We start from the raw sequence: 23,508 nt of genomic DNA, 5'->3' as shown, positions 1-23,508 counted from the left end.
TTGTGCCTTAATCATTTTTATTTTTAGTATGCCACAATAACATCACATTATTGCAATAAATCATGAATGTTAGATGAAGTGTTGAATTCTTGAGGTGATCCAAAAAATAAATAAAAAAATATGAACTTTCTTTATAAAGGCAAGCAAGTCTGGGAACTATCCACTGATATGAAAAACTTAGTCTTCTTTATATTATGCTTGGATGGACGGAAAAAAAACAAAGAAGGTGGTTCTGCACATTGTTGATATAACTTGATGGTATTATAATGTATGTTTTGTTCCTGCATTAACATGTTGGGCATCATTTGAAGCTCAAAAACATCAACATGATCCTTCCAATCCTCAGATGGACATGATCCAACTCATTGTTCAGTTATGTATAGGCTAGTTTTGACTCACGAATCTTAGGAAGGAGTAAGTTAGTCTCAACACCTACAACTATATCATCTCTGTCAGACTCACGGGAACACAAAAAGGAATATCATCACTCAGGATTGCATCCAGTTCCTATACATATACATTAGTTGAGAAAGCCTTACAATCGAATGAAGTGTGTACCATAATTAGATTGTACAAAGGATTGAAAACAATGTTCTTTTTTACACACTTGATACTTAAGGATTGCTTGAGATTACTAGAAAGTGAAGAGCTTGATCGTTTATAATATCGTCGTCATTCTTTCTTCTACATGATATCTTCTATATATAAAGATTGGAAAAAAAAAGTCGTTACAAATTCTTTTAGAGTTGTGAGAAAAATAGAAGTTCATCTTCTTCTTATTCTATCATATATCCGTGTTCAAGCTTGGATATGCATTGAATGTTTTTCATACAACATTAAATGCTAATATCCTCTTCAAGCAACACTTTGATATACAACATGACTAATTAGTTCTATGTCAGATAGATTTTTTTCAAAACATAGTAAAGGTAAGGATCGTTTGTGGTTGATGGTCTTTTAAGAGCTAACATTTTAACAATTCTAAGAAGTTATTGGCATGAAGAAGCTTTAAGGGAATTCTTTAAGATATATTTTTACGTAGATACATCTTCACAATACCCTCGTATAAGAATGAAGAAGCAAACATTCTTTGTGAACATAACATAAGCATTTAAAATATTTGACATATACCACAAATGTTTAAGACTACATATCTTTAACGTGTGTCCAACTATTTTGCTTATTAGATGAAGTTACATGTACACATGGTGATGTGCATCTGTTGAACATATTAAACACTTGATTGACGAGATTTGATGCTTAGAAAAACACATTTGTACACTTTGTTGTAAGCACTTAATCTTAGGGTATCTAAAACTTTGCATCAACAATCTTCCCATTCTATATGGTTCTTAAAATAATAAAATATAAAACATGGATTTAAAAATAAATATTATTAGATCAAGTTTTCACAACTTTTTCATGAAACCATGATAGAGTTGTGCTTGGATCCTTGATTTTCATTGAAAAATTCTTTGTGGATGGAGGTGAATTGGATGCGAATGTTATGAATGGATAATGAAGATGAAGTAGAATGCCATGGAGGCTCAAAGCTTAATAGAGGTTAGGCCAACTCTTAAAGAGATCTAGGTTAAAAACATTAGAATGAGTGTTAACATAGAGAGGAACTAAGAACAAGTAAGATGCAAATTTGACAGCATTTCATTACTCTTTCAAAGTTGAAAATAATGTACAAGACATTCCTGTTTATAATAGAGGAAGCTTTATGAAAAAGCTTCATAAACCCTAACCCTATACACCTAAGAAGCTTAGAAAAATTGGCACCCAAGTCTCATACCTTAGCTTGGTGCCCAAGCTAGGGTTTCACATGTTCTCTACTTCTCTCTCAAGGTTAGGTTATTTAACCTAATCTAGACTTTATCCAAATACAAGGCCCAAAAGAAATCCTACATACTTGACCCAAATTACAAGGCCCAATGTACATTCCTATTCTACTCTTTACAATTATTTACAGGGCTATAAGGTTTGAACTAGGAAATATTTTACTCTCCACAAGAGGAAAGCCTTCTAAAGCCCTTCTTCCTCCTCCAACTTTCCAACCATGGTGATATGAGTTACATTACGAGACACATTCATTGGAATTTTAGTTTCACTTGTGTGAAGAATTTGATTAGTCATTATGGTGATGACTCAATGAGGATTGCATTGGACACGAACTTAACCAAGTGGTTAAGTAAGTGTGAAGGTTTTCTTCAAAGAGAAAAAGGAAAAAGACACAAACAATGGAAGGAATGCAAGCGAAAATTAAAGAACTCAATAGAAGCTATAATAAGAGAATGGCGGAAACATAAAAGATAGAATTAGAGAAGAAGAAAGAAGGACTTAGATTGTTGAATACTTTTGTGGAGGTGAAGGAGTGAAAGATTTCACGCCACTTGGAGGAGGGGGAAAGAGTTGATGCAGTCTAAGATGATGAATTGTAAAAGAATGTGGAGTGGTAGTGGAAAGAGTGGAACTTGGAGTGGTAGTGGAAAGAGAGCAACTTGCACCGTAATTGGAGCGATTTGGTGAAGATTATGGTGAGAATTAGGTGCTTAAAGTAGAAAGAGGTTGAGCCAATGATGACTTTCTACGACAAGTGCACCACATTGTCAGAAGTAATAATTGGTCCCTAAGGACGAATATCGATCCCACAAGGAACATTTGAATTATCAAGTACAATACTCACTAAATATAAAACAGAACAATAAAAAGTGTGTTGAAAGTGGTTGTGTTGACGATGATTAATAAGAAAACAGACAAAGAATTAGTTGCTTCAAGCTAGAAAAATAAGGATTAGGTTTCATCTTTCTCACTCTTATGTATTTTGATTAGCATGTTAACATTATGTTCTTTGATTGAAATTGTTAATCAAGAATGTAAACTCTAAACCTTAAACCCTAAACTCAAATATGTTAAGTATTGTTGTTTCGGTCAAAACCATAAAAATACTTTCCAATCATATTTAAGATTCTAGATTAAGAGTTAGAAACAAAACACCAATACCAATAATCAATCAAGAACAAGACATTATACTATATTTAAATATCACATCAATACATAAGAGTTTGAACAAATTACTCCCAATCCCAAAGGGTAGAATTAGCCATTCATTATTACTAGTACACACAAGGATGACATGAAAAGAAGATTCAGGATGTTTCTCTTTGACGGTTGCCTCCTCTAATGTTTTCCTACACCTCCTATTCTCCCAATTGGATTATAATTCCTCAATGGTGCTTTCCTCTCAACCTAGAACACTAGGGTTAAGCCTCAAGCCCTCTATTTAACCTAATTTGCTAGGGTTAGGTGACTTCGTGCATCGCGCATATGGGCTTATTGATGAAAACATAAAATGGCCCAATTTGTCTGATGCATTCTCGCTCAAGCGAGAAAGATGTCAATTTTCGAAAACGTCACTAGAGCATTCTCACTCAAGCGAGAATGAGCTCGCTTGAGCGAGATTCCTTGTTGCAAAGTTGGATTTTTGGCGCTTTTATGCATTCTAGGACCTTCTAACTTTCTCTTTTTAGCTTATATCATTCCTCTTTAGTCCAATCATCTCCATTCTTCCCTAGAAACCTGAAATTAACACCAAATTTGGGAATAAAATGCTCTTATTCAAATAAAGATCATAAAATATGTAAAAAGGTATAAATTCATAAATTAGGGATTATTTTATATGTAAATTAGCAAATAATACTCATAAGTGCCTATATTTTAATATGAAATATTGCTGAAATTAGATACTTATTACTTTCTCCAACTTAGAATCTTGCTTGTCCTTAAGCAAAGTAAATGAATATATTTGAATTTAAATATCAAAACATCTTAATTTACTAAACAAGAGATTATATTAGAAACTTATGATGCCTCCAAATTCAAATATAGATACAATCAACTACCAGGATCAAATTAAAACAAATAAATGACAATTCATCAAGGAATTTCTTCTTATATACTCGCAGATAAGTGTTTCTCTCTATTTACACTGAATCATAACAAATCATAGTTGCTTTTCATTTCATCTTCAAATCTCAAACATATTAGAAACATGAATCTTGAGGTCTTTTCTAGGGTTGTAATGAGGTTGGGCTTCCAAAAAATATTGGTTTTTCAGATAACAAAATGCACATCTTAAAGAAGAAGAACATGCCTACCATCCATTTATAGAGAACATATATGTTATCTAATCACCATTTTCTTTTGAGATCACACTTTTCCTCATTTTTCTTTCTACCTTTTCATGATTTTCAACATGATTTTTTTTCTTTTGTTTTCTCATCAATAGGAATAGATTCTTCCTATTTTCAACTTTTTGAGCTTTCAACAATCAGAACCAACCATTCCCTTTTCTACATATATTGCATCTATGTTCTCCTTCCTTAAACATGCCAAAGGGTAGGAATATATCATTAAAGGGTAGGGTGCAATAATAACAAAAATTGTTGTCCCAAAGAGGATATAAAAAATGGAATTCTAATAAGATAAAGGTTGGCTATTTGGCCATGAGTTCCTAATTAACAAAAATGCCTCAATCATCTCCATTCTCTTTTATGATGTAAAACATAAAAATTAAGCAACCACATCTGTCAATTCATTAGTAAAACTCTCAAAATTGTTTAAGGTTCACACACTCACTTAGTTTAATTGGTCTCATTCCTTTTTGTTTTGTCATTCTCTGTTCTAATCAATCATCCTGTTAAATTTTCATGTATCACAATTTCAACTATATTTGAATAGGGATTCAATCATATTTTCTTTTCTAAATTGTGTCTAATTCATCTCACCATTCAATATTTTTTAACACAAATTCCTTTTTTTTTCACAGATTAATATTCCAGTTTCTTTTTATTTGAGAAAAATAAATAGAAAACAAACTGAAATAAAAATGAACAATAATTCAAGAAAACAATAAACAGAAAAATATTTCAAAACTTAATACAAATAGACAACTAAACAAACAAATGCTAACAAAACAAATAAGAAAAATAAAAATAAAATAAAATAAAATAACTGAAAAGAAATAACCATATTAGTCGTGCCTTGGAAAATCATCCAACTCTATGTTAAATTCATCATCTACACCACTCGTAGATGGTCCTGCTTCATTAGCTGAATCTTTCCCCTAGAATAATAGTACCTTTCCCCAAGCCAAGCAACATAAGCAACAAATTGATCAGGAGGCATGTAGGGATTATGTTGTCCTTAAGGGAAGTTTTGATATATGTCTTGTTAAAGCCTCATTATCCCTCTATCATTGGCACTCTCTTGCATTTGTATATGTTCCTAAGTAGCCTTTTATTCCAACTACGTCTGCTGCAACTATTCTATTAACCTGTCTTCCCTTAATGGTACAAATGATTCTGGTTGGTGACTGATATATAGGAACCTCACCAGCTTGTGGTTCCTGTTCTTCTGCAGCAGTACAATTGTTAACAATAAATTTCAAATCAATTGGAGGTATAATCTTCATAGATGGATTAAACTCCACACCATATTCTGCACAAAGGGCACTAATAAGAGCAGGGAAGCCCAAAGTACCCTTTCCCTTCTGATTATTTGGGCCAATAGAAAATTTATAAATTTCATGAAAATAATTTTGGCCACATCAACAAAATAATCATCTCTTAAAAGGAAATACAAAAGGTGACATCTGGGAATATTCAAGTCAGATACATGTCCATTAGGCACCATATTGGCCAACATGAAGACCATCCAAACTTGAGATAACATCTTCATATGCTTCCTTAATATCCTCCATGGTTTACCAACTGCAGTGATTTGATAAGTGTGATTGGCTAGACAGATTTCCCTAGCCACTATGTCATCATTAAAGCCACAAATTTGTGACTTCAGCCTGTGGTATGTGTAATCCTCATCTCCTTTTAACTACAAAGGATCACCCAAGAATGCACTGATGGAGTCCCTGTTAAACGATACCCATCGCCCTTGTACTCTTGATCACAACACTTCAACTCCTTTTTCTCTTTTCCAAGCATTTGCATAAAATTCATGGACCACATCTGGATCATACATCTGAAGAGGCTTAACAAGCCTCATCCAATTCCACCTTTGCAAGCCCTTTAAAAGTGGTCATATTGTTCAGGTAGCAACTGTACTTTTCTCTCTGGAATAAAGGTCTAATTCTTTATCTCTTCATACCTCTTTTGCTTTTCTTTATTTCCAAACTACTTCGTGCTGGAGCCTTTGGCGACTCCATCCTCACACTTTTTCCTTTGGTCGTTTGAGTTATTGTACTTTTGGTTCGACCCATAGTTGGCACACAATCAAAGGTTGCGAGTTTGAAAGAGGAACAATGAAAGATTAAAGCAAAGATAAGTTATCATAGAGCAAAAACGAGAGCTTCTCACCAAGGTTCTTGAAGTGAATGGCACCACTAGACTCAATTCTATGTTTTTAAAAACGTTTTCAGGGTCTTCTCGCTTGACCGAGAAAAATCTCGCTTGAGCGAGAATACAACTGAGAGCCCACAAAATTTTGTGTGATTCTCGCTTGAGCGAGATGGCTCTAGAGGCACCAGCGTTTTTCGTACTTTCTCGCTTGAGCGAGAATGCCACGGTGAGCTTGCCATATTCTTCTGTTAGCATGACAAAAATTAATATCAAACACCTAAAACTTATTGTGACACAAAATAAACAAATCAAAATTACTGGGTTGCCTCCCAGCAAGCGCTTTATTTAACGTCATATAGCTTGAAAAAAGTTTTTATCAAGGGGAATAATTATTTTGTTTGACCAGTTCTCTTATTATCACTTTCGTTTTCCTTGAATACGGCTCTTCCACTTCAAATGTTCAATCCATCTTTAATTCCTTGATAACTCACAATTTCTTCATCTTCTTCCATTAGCTTCCCTTGATTGTCTCGGTCTCCTTTTGTCTTTAACTTTTTATGATGTGTAACTTTCTTCTTTGGCTTTGAACCCTCCATATGCTCTTCAGTTATAAGGATGACCTCTTCTTTGGAAATCTCTTCTCCTATTCTTATCTGCAATACAGTTTAGTCATATCATCAAAAAGATTAAATTTGACCTCATCATCTTGAGACCTTACTCTAAGTTCTCCTTTATCCACATCCACTATGATTAGCAGTCTTAATAAAAGGTCTGTCGAGAATCAAAGGGTCCTCCTCATCTTCTTTCATGTCCAAGATAACAAAATCCACAGTCAATATGAACTTGTCTACCTTCATAAGAACATCTTCTACCACCCCATAAGGATATTTCATAGTTCTGTCTGCCAATTGTAACTGCATCTTGGTGGGTTTAACCTCCAAGTCACCTATCTATCTTAACATGGTTAAATCCAATAAGGCATCAACAACAAATAAATCACTTATTATCACAGGAGTATTAAAAACTCCCTAGATCCTTGAATTTCTTTGGCAAGTCTTTTAGCTTCAAAGTACTCATTCGAGCTTCCGGCTCTATATCTCTTTCTTCAAAAAAAACATATCTTTCTTCTAATTCCTTCAAATAATGATTTTTTCTCTGGCCATCCTACAAAATAACTTTTTGTAAGCAATTTACAGAAAAAAAAATCCTTTCTTTTCTTTTTTAACAGGCATAAGAGATTGGGATAATTCTTTTGTAACTCTCCTCTCTTCAACTTCATATTTTTCCTCCCTGTTTTCTTTTTTCTCCACTTTCTCTATCAACCATCACCATCTTACCATCTCCCTTTCCTATTTTTTTTATCACTCTCAGTAACGATTTTATTATAATGCTCCTTAGGGTTGGTTGTGGTGTTGGGTGAAAATTGGCTACTTTGTCTCTCTACAATTTGTTTGGCCATCTGTCCCATATGGATCTCTATATTCCTAATTGTTGCCGTGCTATTTTCTTGCGTGACCACAAGCTTTGCCAGGGTGTCTTGAACTTTAGTCATTGTTTCAAGCATGGATGGATAATTAGATGGATGTTGCTGTTGGAAAGGCCCTTGCTTATTGGATGAACCATAGTCTTGCTTCCACCCAAAATTTTGATTTTGATTATTTTTCCAACCTTGAGAATAATTGTTGGAAAAGCCACTTTGATTACCCATATAATTTACCTCAACTTTAGGTGAGTTGGTCTGATAAATACAGTGACCATTAGGATGATCACCTCCACAAAAATCACACCTGATTGGTATAGACTGACTTTGAGATGAGTGAACCGCATGCAAATTTTGCATTAGTTTGGCCATCTGTGCGGTTTGTTGCTCAATCTATTGTGTTAGAATTTTATTTTGAGCCAGCAATGCATCTGCAGTGTTCAATTCCAATAATCCTCTCTTTTGATGACCTTGTCTATCATCCTGAGTTTGATAGTCAGTTGTGGCCAAAGCATCAATAATTCTCGTTTCTTGTTCTACATCAACAACCATCATTGTGCCACCAGTTGCGGCATCTAAGAGCATCTTCGTATCAGACCTGAGACCATTAAGGAATATGCTCAATTTAGCAATTTCTTCAAGCCCATGATTTGGGTATTTCCTCTACATCATTTTGAATCTCTCCCATGTCTCATAGAAAGATTCCTCTGCTCCTTGTCTGAACATAGAGATTTCATACTTTGCTTTGATGTAGCGAGAAATTGGCAAAATTCTTTATAGAAAGTTTCCCTCTACATCATTCCATCAAGTGAGGCTCTGATTGGGATGTGATTTAAGCCACTCCTTAGCTTTCTATGCCAATAAAAATGGAAATAAACGCATATACACATTCTGAAGATCACTTGATTGAAAACCCACAGTTCCCACTAATTCATAAAATGTAGCCAAGTGTGTATGAGGATCCTCATGATCCATTGTTGTGAATTGATTGGTACTAATGAGAGTGAGGAACGTAGGTTTCATTTCCAAGGACCTGTTAGTAGCAAGTATTGCAATGCTAAAAAAATGTCTAGGCCTCTGATACATGGCGTAATCTCCAAGAGTCCTCCTAGGAGGTAGTGCTTCTTCCTTCGCCATGTTGTTATCCTCCTGAAAAATATGAATGGAAAAAGAAGAAGTTGTTGAAGAGTCCTCTCTAGTGTCTTCTTGCTTCGCTTTTGCCTTTAATTTGGTTGCTTCTAGCTAACCTTTCAATTTCTTACTCAAATAACAACTGGTCTTTTGGAACCCAATCTATCAATATCATATAAAAATAGCTAATTTAAGGGTTAGTAGAAAGATTCACAAACGACAACAATTTTTTTTTAAAATTTAAACATAACAGAAAAAAAAATTCTAATTAAATAAAACAAATAAAAGAAAAATTAAAATAAATAGAAACAAATAAAAGAAAAGAAATTCAAAATAATAATTAAAACAATAAAAACAAAATAACCAAAAAATAAACACAATAAAAAATCAAAACAATTAAGTATTCACAATCTTTAGGAAACTATACTCAACAAATCAAATTTTTCCTCGACAACGACGGCAAAAACTTGATGACTTTCTCCGGCAAGTGCACCGCGTTGTATAAAGTAATAATATTTCCATAAGGGCGGATATCGATCCCCCAAGGAGGAATTGAATTATCAAGTACAATACTCACTAAATATATAATAGAACAATAAAAAGTGTGTTGAAAGTGGTTGTGTTGACAATGATTAATAAGAAAACAGACAAAGAATTGGTTGCTTCAAGTTGGAAAAATAGGGATTAGGTTTCATCTTTCTCACTCTTACGTATTTTGATTAGCACGTTAACATTATGTTCTTTGATTGAAATTGATGCCCGTATAAAATTTATTTATATCAATTTCTTGCATATAAAATTATTAAGAATGTTTCCTAAATATCCATTACTCGCATATTTATAAAATAACTTATAACTAAGCTCAGACGTTAATGACAATTAACATTTCAAGTCTATTCCTAGAACTCTAATATGTTAAGTATTGTTGTTTAGGTCAAAACCATAAAAATACTTTCCAATCAGATTTAAGATTCTAGATTAAGAGTTAGAAACAAAACAACAATACCAATAATCAATCAAGAAAAAGACATTATACTATATTTAAATATCACCTTAATGCATGATTACTAGTACATGATTACTCACTCAATAGTGTAGAATTAGCCACTCATGATTACTAGTACACGCAAGGATGACATGAAAAAAAGATCCAGGATTTTCTCCTTGATGATTGCCTCCTTTAATGTTTTCCTACACCTCCTATTCTCCCAATTGGATTATAATTCACTCAATAGTGTTTTCCTCTCAACCTGGAACACTAGGGTTAAGCCTCAAGCCCCCTATTTAACCTAATTTTCTAGGGTTAGGTGACTTCGAGCATCGCATTGATGGGTTTATTGATGAAAACATAAAATGGCCCAATTTGTCTTACGCATTCTCGCTTAAGCGAGATGTAGTTCGCTCAAGCGAGAAAGGCATCGATTTTTTAAAATGTCACTTGAGCATTCTGACTCAAGCGAGAATGAGCTCGCTTGAGCGAGATTCCTTGTTGCAAAGTTGGATTTTTGGCGCTTTTATGCATTCTGCGACCTTCCAGCTTTCTCTTCTTAGCTTATATCATTCCTCTTTAGCCAAATTATCTCCATTCTTCCCTTAAAACCTAGAATTAACACCAAATTTGGAAATATAAAGATCATAAAATATGTAAAAAGGTATAAATTCATAAATTATGGATTATTTTATATGTAAATTAACAATTAATACTCATAAGTGTTTATATTTCAATATGAAATATTGCTGAAATTAGGCCCTAGGCTTTTGTGGGTCTCTAGCAAAAGGACATTTGGTAGAGAATGAATCTGAATTTTCTGAATACTCATTCAATAAAGTTAAAATTTGAATGCAAAGAGGAAGGAACACCTATTTATAGGCTTCCATGTGAGCTTTTGGAGCTTCTAACCAATGGAGCTTTTGTGCTCTAGAAACCTTTGTTTGTATGTCAAGTGAGAGTTTCTAGAGTGTAAATGTTTTATTTAATTCTACACTAGAAAATAATCCAGAAATACAAGACCTGAAGTAGCTATTCTACTTTTTATATACTAAGACGAATATTTATAGTATACATTCTTCTATTCTTAGTCCTTTATCTTGGTGACTTGGAACTTGTGGATGGTCCTCCATCAGGCTCCCCCCTTAAAACGAATATGTACTCAAATTAGATTGTGGGTGCCACCTTGATCATCTATCCACCTATAAAAAGTTGCAAACATAAGAAGAATGTGAAAGAATAAAATCTAGAGGGTATGTAAACATGGTGAAAGAGAGAAAGAATTGAGTTGTTTGGTACCATTATTGTGGATTGTATTACCTAATGTAGGTAAGTGAGACACCACAGGAAATTTAGAAGTAATAGAAAAATAATAGGAAGAAGAATTACCTCGATTTATCTTCCAACAATTTAAATTTCGCTTTTATCTTTAAGCACCTTTCAATTTCGCCTTGTCATTTACAATTCCACCCTTTTATTCATTAAGTAATTTAAATTCTGCTTTTGAATTATTTGTGTCTTTTTTTTTCTCTTTCCTTACCTCCATTGCTTGCGTCATATGTTTTTAGTGTTCTAGGAGTCTTTAAATCCATTCTACTTATTTTAACATTAATTTTGAAGAGCTAAAAAGTAATTAGAATTTGTTTAAGTGGCAGTTGATTTTAGTTCCAAACAAAGAATTCAACCGATCAAATGTAGATGTAATAGAAAAATAATAGGAAGAAGAATTACCTCGATTTATCTTCCAACAATTTAAATTTTGTTTTTATCTTTAAGCACCTTTCAATTTCACCTTGTCATTTACAATTCCACCTTTTTATTCATTTAGTAATTTAAATTCTACTTTTGAATTATTTATGTAATTTTTTTCTCTCTTTCCTTACCTCTCTTTCTTGCGTCATATGTTTTTAGTGTTCTAGGAGTCTTTAAATCCATTCTACTTATTTTAACATTAATTTTGAAGAGCTAAAAAGTAATTAGAATTTGTTTAAGTGGCAGTTGATTTTAGTTCCAAACAAAGAATTCAAGTGATCATATGAATTCAATCACACTCTATTTGTGAAAGTTTGAAAGTGAACTAAAAATATGCATGTCAAGAATATGGACATTTTAAGTCCATAAATAAAACAAATACAAAAACAATTTGAATGAAATTCACTTTTCAATATGAAAGTACTAAGAGGATTCTTTTTATGTGGCAAATTGTTTTCACATTTGTGGAACTTTATCCTTCTTACTTTTACACTTTCTCAGAAAATTAAAACTTCGTAGTTAACAGTTTAAGTAAGTTTCTTTGAGTCTTCATAAGTTCTTTTCTTGTTTGTCTTGTTTAAGTTTTGTAATCATCATACTTCCATTTTGGTTTAGCTTTTTTTCTTTTAACTTTTCTTTCTTGTCTTTAAAATTTTCCTAAAGTTTTGTTGGATTTCTTTGCATGAGCAAGTGATAAGAGCTTTAACCTCTTTCACTTGAAGTGTTGCTACCAAGTGTAGACCCATTTGGTGTTTTTGAAAACCTTTCTTGAGTGATTGATACAAACCAAGTAGTTATGAAGATGACCAAGGAAGCAAAAGACAAAGCACATGGGGAATAATCATATCAGCAAACACTTCAAGACCCCATCAAGGAGCTCATGGACCCGACCAGAGGAGATGGGCATAAACCAGAGCACCAATTGTTCTTCCTTTTGGTCTTCTTAAGAGATATAATATGTTGTAAATAATTTTGGGCTCACTTTAAGGGTTCAAATAGCAAAGATAGGCTAGAATAAGGTGTCTTTAGCATAATAGGGGGTGTAGGTATCATTTTAGCTTGTTCCTAGCCCTTTAGGAAGGCATTTTGACCTAGTTTCTAGAAGGATAAGCCTAGGATGCGGGATTGACTTAGTCAAACCCTAAGGCAACCCCCTTTTTCCCTTTTCCCATCTTACCCCTCTTGCTTGTGTTTCCAAGGCTCTTTCCCCTATAAATAAGATGCCTACCCATTGTATTTTACATGTTAAATTAAATAAAGTAAAGAAACTCTGCACAATTTGTGTGAGCTTGAGTGAGTGTTATCTCTTCTCCCTTGGTATTATCTTGATGTGAATGAAGCTCTCAAGTGGCAGCCTTCCACTTATCTTGATGGTTACCACCCATCAAGTGGCGTGAACATCACTTCCTTTTCCATAAGTTTCCTTCTTCCACTCTCCTTCATTTTTCCTTCCATTCATGTTAATTGTCCATGTTTTCTTCCTTGGTTTTTGCTCTCGGTTTTATCGTGCTTAATTGAGTTTTGCATCCATCTCACCATATCTTGTCTTTTATCTTTGCCTTTGTGAAATGAACCTTCACATCTACTTAACCACTTGGTTAAGTTAATGTCATGTGGGAATTTTCTTAAGGTCTTCTGATGGAGATCAAGTTCAAGAACAAATGGAGGCCAATACTCAAGGACAAGAAGAGGAAGAGGCTCAAGTGCTAGACGCTCAAAGAGTTGGTAGCCCACCTCAAAGGCTTACAAGAAGTCAATTCAAAGCATTAGGAAATAATGGAAGGTTGTTTTCTCTTTTTGTAATATCTTTGTTAGAAGGTGCTTAGAGGGAAACATAAGAAACCTCTTTTGTAAAAGCATCTTTAGGTCTTTAGTTTAGGAAAATAGTAGGAAGCTTGGGGGGTGTGAGCTTAGTAGAGGGGTGTAGGCGTAATAGGGAGGTGCCAAACTAAGAGAGGAAGTCACACCTTCCTCATGCTCTAGGATTGGCGCCACTTTTATGTCTTTTGGGGGGAATTTTGAATTTAATTAGCTTCTCATTTCAGCACCTCTTAGGCTATAAATAAAGGTGCTTGCCTTTGTAAAATTCAGATTGGAAATTAGCAATAGAGAAACTCTACTCAATTTGAGAGAGAATTTGTGAGAGCTTGTCTTCTCCTACACCTTGTCTTATCTTGAGTGCATTTGGTTCTCTCAAGTGGCGGCACTAGCTCACTCATCTTGGAGTCTTCATCCTCTAAGTGGCGTGATCATCAAACCAAAGCATCCATCTCCATGAGTTCTTCTTTCTTTCATCTCCATATTCATATGAAATTCCTAAAACATGTTTAGTTTCCTTTTTGGTTCGGCAATTCAGTCTATTTTCCAGCTTTGCTTCGGTTCTTAGTTCATTGGCTGTTTATAGTTGTTTCTTCTTCAATTTTAGCTGAATTGTTCGGTGTTTTTCTGTTCTTGATCTTTTTAATCGGTGCTTTTGCCTTTTTACGCAATTTGTTCGGTTCAATTGATAATAGATGGCTCCTCCATATGAGTTTGGTGTTTGGTGCAAGTCTTGGTGAGTTCTTGAAACATAGAACCTTGATCCAATTCTATTATAAGTGCCTAAGCTATCTCCAACTCAAGTTGAATCCATAGAATGTCAAAGAATCATCTCTTCTTTGCTAGTGGATTCATATCATCTTCACTCTTAAATTTCTAAAATCTCAAGACTAAAAGTAAAGTGTCACTAAAATGAAAACATTTAAAAATCAACTCACATCAGTGATTCTACCCTTTTTTCCATCCTTTACTAAATAAGTGAGTGATACGCGTGAGTGAATGCATTATTTGTTGTTAAAAACTAATTGTTTAATTTTTGTTGTGCGCAAATATGAATCATTTATCTTCAGGGAATCTTCCAAACCACAATATCCTCAAAAGGCACGTCTTTTTGGGGGAGCTTGAGGATACCAAGAGGAGCTTGACCCATAAGAAAAAGGAAATGCGACAACTAATGGAAAGAATGAAAAGGCTAGAGGATACACAAGCAAGACAAAACCGCGAGAGGAGATGGGAGCCTAGAAGGGATACAAGACATTACATGCACCATGGAAGTCAAAAAGAAGAAGAAAATTGGAGAGTGCAAAATTATGAAGTTAGGCGCCATCATCAACAACCAAAGAAGACTTATTTTCCTTTTGTTAAGTTACCTAGTTTTAGTGGGGAAAGTAACCCTAACTTGTATTTAGGATGGGAAGATAAGGTAGGACAATTTGTTAATGTGTATCAGGTCGAAGAGGACCAAAAGGTTAATTAGCTAGTTTTTAGATTATGCCATACAATGGTGGCATCAAATTGTAATGGAAATTGGTTTGAACAAGAGGCCAGTCGTGGGCTCTTGGTATGATTTGAAAGAATACATGCGCGTGGTTTGTTCCTCCTCATTTTTTGTTGAAGATGCAACGACTTCATCAAGGAGCTAAGACGGTAGATGAATATTTTAAAAACATGGAAACTACTTTGATTAAAATTGATATGCATGATAGTGAGGAGTCGAAGATAGTTAGGTTTGTAAATGGCTTAAGGAGAGAAATTCAAGATATTGTAGAATTATATGAGTACTCTTCTTTAAAGAAATTGATTCACCTAGTCATCAAGGTAGAATCACAAGTTTTGAAGAAAACATCTTTTAAAATGCTCATAATGATGGCTTTTACAAATCTTGATGGAAGAATAAAAACAAAACTTCTACTAAAACTTATCCTTCCAATTTCTCAAAAAGAAACCACTTCCCACCATAGAACTCCTAAAGAAAGCCCTTCCACCTCTAACCCTAAGTCACCCACCAAAATCTCAAGTAGAAAATGTTTTAAATGTTTAGGTTTTAGGCACATAAATGTCAATTGTCCAACAAAAGCAACCATGATGGTCAACGGGGGGTAGTCATGAGTGATCATAGTTCCCAATCATTTAGAGGTAGTTCCCGTTCCTCTTCAAAAAACTAACTATGTTATTTTCAAGAGTTCTGAATTCGAGGTCAAATTCTTTCCAACTTGGGGGGCATGATACAACCCAATTAGACAAGGAGATAACCAAGGACACAAAAATCACTTCACAATTAAGTCAATTATCTCTGCATCCAAGACAAGACCCCACCAAACTTCAGAAGGACCTGAGCAGAAGAAGAACTGGACATAGGCCAAAACATCAAATGTTCTTTCTTCTGGTCTTTTTAAAAGACAAGTTTATGTAAATAAATTGGGCTCACTTTGGGGGTTCAAATAGAAAAATAAGCTAGAGTAGGGTGCATTTAGTATATTTTGGGCTTGTGCCAAATCCCAGTTTTTATTACAATGCACCTTTGATTAGGGTTTTTAACCTAGTTTATAGAAGATGCAGGCTAGCTTGGGAGGTATTCCACTTTGACCTACCTTCTAGAAGGTTTCTCACAAATGACACCCCTACCCCTCTATCTGGCTCTCCAAGACATTTTCTCCTATAAATAAGAGTGCCTTGCCTCATGGATTTCACACATTGAATTTCGAAATAGAAAGGAAACTTTGTAGAAGTGTTTAGTGAGCTTTGTCTCCTAGAAATTGGGTCTTATCTTGGATGTTTGTGCACTTCAAGTGGCAGCTCTTCACACTTATTTTGGAGTCTCCCCCCCCCCCCCCTCCAAGTGGCGTGATTCCTTATTCCATAAGAATCTCTTAATCTCTTCACCATTTTGTTTTTCTTTCCTTTTCCTTACACCATTCTTCCATACTTTTATTCATTTATGTTTGTCTTTCTTCATCATCTTATGCTTCTTTTCATGTCCTTTATTTCCACACCTTTATCATCATATTCACCATATTTGTGTTTTATATTTGCTCTTTAGATGTGAACTTTCACACTTACTTAACCACTTGGTTAAGTTCGTGTCCAATGGGAGTCTTCTTTGGGTTTCTCACCATAATTGTTAATCTTAAAAAGCTTAATCAAAAGAGTAACCTATAAAAATGTGTCATCCTAAAATCAGTTCACATCAGATGGTCATCTATTTTATATAGTTTTTTAAGATTAAGGTTTTCCTCCAGACAAAATATTCTCTTTATTGAACTCCTTACAAAAGGGTTCTAAGGTGACATAATCAATGTCAATGTCTCGGTCAGCTTTAGAAAAAAAATTATCTTTGAGTTCTTTTTCTTCTTTATAGTCCAAAACTGGATATTTACTAGGATAAGATGTAGTTTTAGTGGAACATTCTTGCCAAGTTCTTTTTCTATATCTAGAGGAGGTTCTATTTTTGGTGTGTTTAAAATGTGAGGTACCACTTGTTGAGTTTCTGTAGATGAAGATGTTTGTTTCCTTGGAAGAGATTCTAATTTTGCTTGAAATTCTATCTCTCTATGAACATAGTTTTTTTCATCATCTAGAAATTTCTGTCCTATTTTAAGAAGCTCTTCCATCTCATCCGGAACTTCTTATTTCTCTTATGCTCCTCCCACATGGTGTGGTGTATTTCTTGAATTCCTAGATTTTGGTTGGGTGGAGTAACCCTCCCTCTTGCAGTCCTTCTTAAGGTAGGAGGATTTAGGGTATTTATCCACATTATGGTTGGTATGGAAGACCTCTTCACCTGGAGGGTCAGCCAAAACAACTTTTTTGGGAGATGTATTTTCTGGTGAATAAGGAAATTGAATTTTGACAAATTTTTTATAAAATTTTTTATTTCCTCAAGGTCCCTACTTTTTTTTTCCAACAAAGAATGAATGTTATGATCACCCATAGTTAAATTTGGAAAGAAAAAGAAATTTCACAAAAGTTTAAAATTGAACTAGGGTGAACAAAAAATCTTTCACAAAAGTTTATATATTTTTGGTGAAGTTAATTAAGGAATCGAAAGTAAGAATTCTTCAAGTCCACTCCTAAAAAAGCAAGGTGAGTAACAATGGACTGCTTAAGTATTAGGACTTTCCTAGCCAGAGCATACTTCAAATAGTTCTCACAAAAGTGTGCTTAAAATGTGAGAAATATTACAAAGTTTATAGGGATTTCCTTTGGAGCATTTTCCTAAACAATGGAAATATAAATAAAATTTGAAACACAAAAATACAAACTACACAAAATTCTATAATACAAAAAATATGAAAAAAATTAAAATTTGAAGACAAGGTTTGTTCAAATGTGTTGGTTTATTTGGCACTGTAATGTAATAAGGCTAAAAATTTTCTTCTCTATGATTCTTCTTTCTCCCTTTGAATAAAGAGTCTTGAAGTTTAAAATTTCAGCCTTAAAAAGGTTGAGTCAAAGTACCCTTGTTGCACCAATTTTAGCACCAAAATTCACCAAATTCTTGCACCAAAAGAAGCTAAGAAAAAAGCAAGAAATGTTAAATTTTTGGAAGCGAAACACAAGTGTATATTAATATTACAAATAGGAAGGGAAAGCCAAAAATGACAAGAAAAAATTAAAGCTACATAAAAAAGGCCAACGTAAGCAAGAGGAACCTATGAAATGTTCTAGAATGGATTACAAAACAAAATTCTAGAGTGGACTGAAACTGAATGTTCCAGAATTTGTATTGATTTTTCTTTCACAATGCTTTTATGGTGAAATATTTATGGTATACTCGCAACTTGACAAGTGATAAAAGGCCATGAATTTGAGGTCAATTGGATGTGTGTACATTCAAAAACAAATCAATCAGTGTGTTGGAACCGCAAGAAAAAATGGACCAGAAAAGTATGTTATTATCAACACTGGCAAAGATTATGATAAAATTTATGGCAATATTTGTACCACGAATTGGAAGCTTAATTAAGACCCGTAAAAGGTGCCACTAATCATGGATCTTGAAGGGGTCACACTTTACACATTTAAATGGGCTTAATGCGGGAAGTGCGACTTTGTGCGCCGTTTAGCTAAGGTTTCTAGAAGCCTATGATATGTTATTCTTCTTGGGCTAATATGAGTCCAATTTATTACATTTAAACCTTATCTTACAAAAATACTAAAAGAAAGAACAATTGGTATCCTAGCCATTGTTTTGATGCTCTGCTTTTGATGATCTTCTCATAAATGGTTGGGTCTAAGTTACTAGTTGTCTAAGATGTTTGACGTAGCCTTGATTCTTATTTCCTGCTCCTGGTCATCCTTCTATAAGGTTGGGCTAGCTTAGATGGTAGTGAGTCATTCATAGTTTCATCATCCTCCGTAGGTTGGAGAGAATTCATCCACGATATTAAAACTTCTGTAGAAAACATAGTCATATTGCTCATATTAAAAATATTACTACCTAGATATGTGTAAGGTAAATCAAATTCATGTGCATTGTTGTTAATCCATTTTCATGATCTGGAAGGGATTATGGCCTCAGGGAAGAAGTGTGAACGTCCTTTGGGTTGGAAAATGATCATTCCTCAAGTGAATCCAAGCCCAATTCATTGGTGCAAAGATCATTTCTCGTTGTCCCTTATTGGAATGTTGAGCAAAAGGTGTGTGAGAGGTAGTGAAATTAACTACCCAGTTATAAGAAAATTCAATGTGAAGAAATAAGTCCTCTCATACCCTTAGGTATTCGAAAATAAGGCATCTTAACATCTGAGGCAAAGTTCTATTGATCACTTTAGTTTGACAAAATTCATGTGCTTAGAATAAAACTTTTTCAATAAATCCAGAAAAGCAATTCAGAAAGCTAATCAAATTACCAAACAAAAACAAAAGTAGAAATATATAATCGGTTAAAATAGCAGTTTAACCGGTTCTTTATGATAGCGAAAAATACAAACAAATATAGAGAGAAAGGGTAGAGAGAATTACACACAGAGATTATACTAGTTCACTCTATCACAGAGCTACATCCAGTCCTCATTCAAACCACTGAGATTTCACTATGCAACCAATCACAGATTAGACAAACACCACACACAAGAAGGTGACTTTGAATCCCACAAAGCCTACTCACCCTTCTTGCACACAACAACCACCTCAAGCCAGAATCTCACTGACTTTACAGGATTTTATACAGATATACAGAATGTTATATAAACAATTACAAGAACTTGAACAGGATTAGAAAACACCTGGTAAGACACAATACACCAGCACCCTATTGATCAGTTCTTTCAAAGACAACAAAAATCAAAGCAATCTTGCTAAAAACTTGGTTGAAACCTTTTCACAAACAGTTTTGTAATCTCTTAAATCAATCTCAGCTCAGAGTATCAAAAGTTTATGTTTCATCAATCTCTAAATGTTTGAATGAAAAACATATTTATAAACCTTGAAATGCTAACGTTAAAGCAAATCTTAAACAATCAAAGTAGTTAAAACAAATTTTTAAAAAACTTTTACAAGCACACACATTTAATCGGTTAAAACCACGAATTAACCGGTTGAATGTTCTTGTTAGTTATAAAATAGTTTTAAAACTGATCCTGCCTGTTGACCGGAGCGCTGGAGAATGCCTCGTCAAAGGATCGACGTGCGCGCCGCTTCCCACTTCCGTTCCTCCTCTGGATCTATCTCAAGAACCTGCAAAGAAACGATACGGCGCCGCTGCGGCCGATCGCACTCCGACGCTCAAGTCAGTGACGGTATCACCAAATACTAAGAACTGGAACCGTGCAAATCTCTCCCTCAAACAGCTTTGTCACTCGCAAGCGTAAAGTGTATGAACTGAACGTGCGTACCTTAGAAAATCTGTTAGGAACTCTTATATACCTGGTGGTTTTCTCTCCCCTGGCAGTTACAGACTTGGACACGTGGCTCGTATCCAACTGTACACGTGCCATCATCTGGAGGCTCCCTGACTTGGCGCTACTTCTACTCTCATTTTGGCTAAGTTACTTATGCATGGTGCTGCCCAGTGCATAGCTAACTCAGGAGTGCGATCTCTACTGAAACTGGCGAGGTAGGGCCTTCATACACCTTCCCTGTGGTCTCGCCGGCCGCCTTCATAATCTGCTTCTCCTTTAACTTCGGCGATGTGCTTGTTCTGGCGATCTCCGACTGCCTGGTCGCCTGAGTCTGCATCTGGCGACTTCGTCCTCAACCTGGCGATCGCCTATTCTGGTAAGCTGGAGATCGGAACACGCCAACTTAACTATCGGCGACTACACGTGCCTCCTGACTTCCTTCCCAACTGTCAACCTGGCGCCTTGTCAACACGCCTACACTGTAACAGGATGCCACGTCATCGCATCCGACCATCAGGGCGGTACAAAAACCTTCTTTGTCAGCTAAGTTACAAACAACCGATTATCTCTACACTTTAATCAATTGTTTTTTCCTTTGCATGGAAAAACACTTTAACCTTTAAAAAACTGTTTAAAATAAGCTTTGTCTGAGATTCAAAACTGATCTTACAAAGATTCTAAACCCCAAACCAAAACTTAAACCTAAAACATCACACATCTTTAGGCTTCACTTGGATTTGGCACATCAAAGCTTCCCATCTTCAACAATCTCCCCCTATTTGATGGAGACAAATCCCTGGGATGCTTTAGGAATGTTCCTTATTTAGAATCTGTTAAACCTGCAAACACTGAACACACACAGAATAGACTAGTCCAAACAGATATGCACTATATGTCAGATTTCAAAATAAGCAAAATCTTCATAAGAACAATCAGTTATAATACAGAGATAACCGGTTGAAATCCCGCTGAAAAACTAGAACAAAACAACAGAAGAACATTACAGCTTCCAGCTCCAGCAGCCTTTCTCAACCCTTCTCCCCCTATTTGTCTCTTCAAATAAACAGAGCACAATAGAATATAACTAGGATAAAGCATGCACATCAAGAATTCCCAATTCATTTCGTAAAGAGTAGAACCTGTCTTTGGATAAAAGCTTGGTGAAGATATCAGCCAGTTGCCTTTCTGTGGAAACAAACTTGATCTCACAGTCTCCATTGGCTATATGATCACGAATGAAATGGTGTCTTACTTCAATGTGCTTGGTCCTTGAGTGTTGAATATGATTTTTTGTCAAGTTAATGGCACTTGTATTGTTACATAGAAGAGGAACTTTACTCATTTTTAATCCAAAATCCTCAAGTTGTTGTTTGATCCACAAAATCTGCGCACAACAACTACCAACTGCTATGTATTCAGCTTCAGCAGTGGATAAGGCTACACACGCTTGTTTCTTACTATGCCATAAAATGAGGCTTGAACCAAGCAAGTGACATGTTCCACTTGTCCTCTTCCTATCTAATTTGCAACCTGTAAAATCCGAATCAGAATAACCGACTAAATATATAGGAGAGAGAGAGGGATACCATAAGCCCATGTTGATTGTGCCTTTTAGATATTTAAGAATCTTCTTTGCAGCCTTGAGATGTGATTCCTTGGGGCAAAATTGAAATCTAGCACATAGACACACAACAAACATGATGTCTGGCCTGCTTGCAGTTAGATAAAGAAGTGAACCTATTAAACCTTTGTACATGGTTTGATTAACCTCTGGTCCAAGTTCATCAGCTTCTAAGTAGCAGTTAGTTGGCATTGGAATTGTTGCTGCTTTACAAGCTTCCATCTCGAACTTCTTATGGATTTCTTTGTAATACTTTGATTGGCATATGAAGATTCCTTCCTTGGATTGCTTAACTTGTAGGCCGAGAAAGAATGAGAGTTCTCCCATCATTGACATTTTGAACTCCCCTTGCATAGCTTTGACAAAGTCCTCACAAAGTTTCACGTTAGATGAGCCAAATACAATATCATCTACGTATAATTGTACCAGAATAATATCAGTTCCAGCCTTCTTAATAAACAGAGTCTTCTCTACTTTACCTCTTTCATACTCATGAGATAAAATAAAAAGACTTAGTGATGGATTTATGTCTCCTTTCTTGCGGTTTTTGTTGATGAATGCGGAAGCTCCATGGATTGTTGGCGAAACAAGGCTCTCCTAAGAGTGATGATAGCCTTGGAGGTGCATGAGAAGTGTGGTTTGAGAGAGGTGAGGCATACTCTTCTTGAAGGTGGAATTTCGGAAGATTAATAGCCTAATCCTAAGAGAGTTTAGGCAAAGAGTGAGAATGGCACAAATTTGGCAGTATTTCACTAATGAATTAATCTTGAATTTACATGACCCAAGCTCCTCTATATATAGCAAGAGTGGGCTGAATATGAAAAGAGAATTGGAGGGAAATTCAAATGTTGGCACATGTGAAGGTGGCTCCTAAATTCAGCACATGGGAGGTAAGTTCTAAAACCTTACGCTCCACTTAGGCTAAATGTGGGTTGGACCTAAGTTTAATTAGGAGCAGGAAACTCTAATTAAACTTAGGTTAGCATTTTAGGTACCACTTTGCATTTCTCAACAAAAATACAAAAGGATTAAACTATGCTACTTTTGACAAAAAAGTAAAAACTATTACACACTAGAGTTTATGACATGTAGAAGGCGTCCTCTTGACCCCTCTTTGACCATAACTCTAGTGGTTGCCTCAATTTGACATTTTGGTGGCCTTTCAATGGATTGGTGCTGGGGCCTCTTCCATCATCCCCTCCCTCTTGAAAAAGATTTGTCCTCAAATCCAAGGCTTCATCCTCGTCATTAATAGGGGGATGTATGTGGCTGGATGGTGTCCATCATGATGGCAAATTCATGGAGCTCTTCTCGGAATCATGTGAAGAATGGTGCGGAAGCCATGGATGTAAATGTGCAAGATCCTCCTAGGAGCTATGGTGACCTTGAAGGTGCATGATGTGTATGGAAGTAGGGAGGTTCGGCCAGCCCTATGGTAGGTGAGGAAGATGAAGATTAGAGCCTAGAAACTAGGTAGAAGCAAAGCATGGCACAATGTTGGCAGCATAACTTTACTCTCA

At 35.2% G+C, this 23,508-nt stretch overlaps 1 pseudogene; it reads left to right on the top strand.

The window, feature by feature from the left end:
- The first annotated feature begins 8,475 nt into the window (after positions 1-8,475).
- LOC137827375 (small nucleolar RNA R71) lies at positions 8,476-8,582 on the top strand (annotated as a pseudogene).
- The last annotated feature ends 14,926 nt before the right edge of the window (positions 8,583-23,508 follow it).

Source organism: Phaseolus vulgaris, chromosome 8 (assembly GCF_000499845.2).
Source record: "Phaseolus vulgaris cultivar G19833 chromosome 8, P. vulgaris v2.0, whole genome shotgun sequence".
Taxonomy (NCBI): domain Eukaryota; kingdom Viridiplantae; phylum Streptophyta; class Magnoliopsida; order Fabales; family Fabaceae; genus Phaseolus; species Phaseolus vulgaris.
This window is presented reverse-complemented; position numbering and strand designations above follow the sequence as displayed.